At 40.3% G+C, this 4,017-nt stretch overlaps 1 pseudogene; it reads left to right on the forward strand.

The window, feature by feature from the left end:
* Positions 1 to 1,597: 1,597 nt before the first annotated feature.
* On the forward strand, positions 1,598 to 2,638 carry LOC148525422 (chemerin-like receptor 1; annotated as a pseudogene).
* Positions 2,639 to 4,017: the final 1,379 nt, after the last annotated feature.

The raw sequence follows: 4,017 nt of genomic DNA on the forward strand, positions 1-4,017 counted from the left end.
TTAGAATTGTCTGCATAATCATTACATTGAATGTTTCACCCAGTGACAGAGGGCCTGATTCAGAGATGGACGCTAATGCGATTGCAACTGCATTTCCGTAAGCAATGCAGTTGCAAAAATATGCAAATGTTAGCAAAGTACATTAGTGCCCATTTTACCCTTGCCGCATGTCTGACCTGCCGAAGGCCAGGGAGATGCAATTGTAGTGGCTAATTTATGCACGCCCACGTAATGGCATTCAAATGGCCAGGCACGCCTGCGTTTCGCTAACCACTCCCTGTCAACACCCCCAAACAGTCACTTCCTGTCAATCAATCTGCAATGGGCCTCAGTGGTCTGCGTGAATGTAGGGCGATCGCACTGCTGCCTTCGCGCACGTGCACTGCGATGCATGTGCAATGGCAAATAATCACTTAACCTAAATGCAATTTGCAGTTGCGTTAAACTTTGAATCAGGCTCAGAATGGGGCCAAGAATTGGTCCCAGCATTCTTTTGTGCCTGTACACATGGAAAAGGGCCAAATATCACAGGGAGTGGTCACACATAATGAGGAAATGCTGCAAATAATGGGGGGAATGGACTAAAGGCACCCCTGGCCTTAGTATACTGGCTGAGTAGAGCACCTGAAGGTGAAGCTGTGGCCAGGCCTACAGGTGGTCGGACGGGTCCATCAGGCCATCGGCCCTTCTAGCATTTCCAGAAGTGCCAGAAGGACAGCCTGGCTTTGGATTTACCTTGACATTACCGATACAGACCCAATAACTGGTTTCCCTTTAAACACTCTGGATTTTCAAGTAATTTTAGGAGATCACAACAGATTTGCAGAAAACAACTGGGTAATAATATAACCAGTGATGTAGCAGGGCCCCGGAGCACCCTGTACTGCCCGCCTTGTAATAATGTGATGACATCATGCAGAGGGGGCGGAGCCACCAGCATTAGAAAGTGCAGCACTGACCTAAGAGTCCTGAGGACACTCCGAGTGGCTGCACAGTCTGCAGGGTGCCTGTTTGGAGGTATACAAAGGAGGGCAGCTGTGGATAGTACAGCATCAATGACCATGACTGCACTGTGCCATTCCAGGCACCCCCCTAGCCAGAGGCAAAAGCCGTGAGGTAGCGATGGTACCACCCACAAAGCCCTGCGCACTAAGCAGCGGCACCCATTCCTAGTTACAGCCATGAATATAACATCTATTTATCAGCAGCTCAGTTATATCTACATTGTAGTAACAGTTGATTCAATGTAACCAATCCTATCATTAGTCATTGTGGGATTAATTTGCTCTTTATTATGTATCTATAACGTCCTTTTCTGTTTAAAAGTTTGAGAAAATCTAGTTTCTATGGCTCATTTCTTACACATTTCTGCAACTTGAAATTTTAAAAATGTTAATGTTAAAATTTGGGAGCACTAATATGTAGCATGTTAGATAAATAATATTTAACATGTAAGTGATGGGAATTAGGGATTTCTGAATTTTTTTTCTTACATGGTACTTTTTCACCTTTAATTAAACTGAGAATGTACTAACTAATTATATCACTCTCTGTGCCCCAATCTGCTTTCAGGATTACATCCACCGAGGACTATGATCTCTCAGACAATGCGACATACAGTAACTGGAGTGTATATAAACCTGAAATTGAATATAAAATTTTTTTTACAATCCATAAAATAGTGTCAATCATTTTCTACAGTATCACTTTTATTTTGGGAATTCCAGGGAACGGCTTAGTTATCTGGATCGCTGGATTCAAGATGAAGACAGTCAGTGCTGTATGGTTCCTCAATCTGCCCATAGCTGATTTCATCTGCTGTGTAATTCTCCTTTTGAAAATTGCTGACTGGGCTTTGAATTTCCAAGGAACTGTTGCCTATACATTATGTGCAGTCAGTACTGGTGTACTCTATATATCCATGTGCACTAGTGTCAATTTTTTAGCCACTATGAGTATTGATCGCTGTATATCTATAATGTGGCCAATTTGGTCTAAGATTCATAGAACCCCAAAATATGCCCACAACATTTCAGTAATAATTTGGGGTTTGAGTCTGGTTTTAAGTGTTCCTCATGTGATTTATAACAGCATAGATTCAGATATTTCAGAGTGTTTGCTAAAAAGATCATTTTATTATTATTATCCCTTTTACAAGAATATGATAATCACCAGGTTAGTTACCATGTTTGTGATCCCTTTCACTATTATTCTAGTGTGTTATTGTCTAATATTTTTTAAACTTGTAAAAGTTAGAAGATCAAATAAGTCTCAGCGACCGTACAGGATTATCACTGCAGTTGTGACGTGTTTCTTTATCTGTTGGTTTCCATATTACACTTGGCCATTAATACCACTGCCTGGCAGATATTTGTATATAGATAACACAGTATATGCATCTTTTGTCTGCCTGGCTTACTTCAACAGTTGCATTAATCCCTTCATCTATGTCTTCATAGGCCAAGACTTTAAAGAGTGTTTAATGCATTCCATACCATCCAGGCTGGAACGTGCTCTAAATGAGATTTCTAATCAGTCTTCAAAAGAAAGAGATAATGTGAATGCAGTTGTATCTAATAGGAATGTTTAACAGACATTGATCTCACTTCTATGTTCCACATTCACAAGTACAAATTAGTGTGGAAATAAATCCCTAATGATATCCTGTTATAGTGTATAGTAGGTGTATTAAGGAACATTATAAAACTAAGCAAATAATTTAGGATATAATGCATGAGGAAATGTATAACTGCAGTTACAGTACCTGAAGGTGGAAACTTCTTTAAACTATAAAGGGTTCTATTTATTATCATTATTTTTACTAAAATAAAGTGAAAGTATTTTAGTTTCATCTAAAGTTACTACAGGGCAATTGGAGTAGAATTCGTAAAATTCTACTCCATCCCCTAAGTATCACTTATTTTTAGTAATCAGAACGCATTTCCCATTATTGTAATGGGAAATGTGATCTGGCCAAAGTTACTAAAAATAAATTGTGAAAAAAATACCTAGGGAGGCCCTGTGATAATAACGCAACTGGAGGTGGCGTTATCCAGGGTCTCCCCCGGTTACCAGACTCCTGCTCCACTCTAACGGGCAGAACAGAGGCTGGAGCCGGCCCCAGTGATCAGCTGTGTTGTCTAAACAGACCACACGCTGATCTATGCTAAAAAAAACAAAAAACTTATCTGAGTACAGGGACCGGAGTTCGGGGCTCCGGTGATGTCCTCCCTCCAGTTAGCAGGTCTTCCATACTGCACTGCGGCCTGGTCATCAGGTGACCGGGTCCCAGTGCAGTATGGGATTTCAGCTGACCGGAGTGATGGAGGACATCACTGGAGCCCGGATCATGCAGGTAAGTGCAATTAAGGAAGAGGGGGTCGCGATCACGGGAAACGGGGCTTAGTGCCGGGGGGGGCAGGGCTTAGTGCCCGGGGTAGCAGCGGCGGCCGATCTGCACATGAGAAAATACTGTGATAAGGCTGCGGAGGGGATTCGCAGGGACAGAGCTTTATCGCAAGCTCTGTCCCTGCAAGAGATTTGTAGTAAATCCCTGTGATATTGCCTGAATTCGCAATACGGATTGTAGTAAATAGAGCCCAAAGAGAGAATAAAAATGAGAAGCTTCTGCCCTAGATATCTGAATCATATAATTGTTAGATTTCTCCGGTTTACAGGATTAAAGTTAGACTATATATAAAATTATAATTGTTACACTTCTCTTGTTAGCATGATTATAAATATTCTGTTTCAATATTTAATATGATGTAATGTATACTATATATAAATAATAAATTATCAGACTTTACTTGTCAGCATGAATATAATTGTCAGGATTCATATAAAGTACAGTACACTGTATACAGACTTATAATTGTTATGTTTCACTTGTTATCATTCTGTACTTGAAAAGTTTATTAAAATATCTTAAATTACTGTAACTTTGATGTAGACAAGTTTATGTAGCTCATATCAGAGACATAACTATACATATTATCACCCTGGGCAATAGAGAAC

This window comes from Taudactylus pleione, unplaced genomic scaffold (genome assembly GCF_031769625.1).
Source record: "Taudactylus pleione unplaced genomic scaffold, aTauple2 ptg000108l, whole genome shotgun sequence".
NCBI lineage: Eukaryota > Metazoa > Chordata > Amphibia > Anura > Myobatrachidae > Taudactylus > Taudactylus pleione.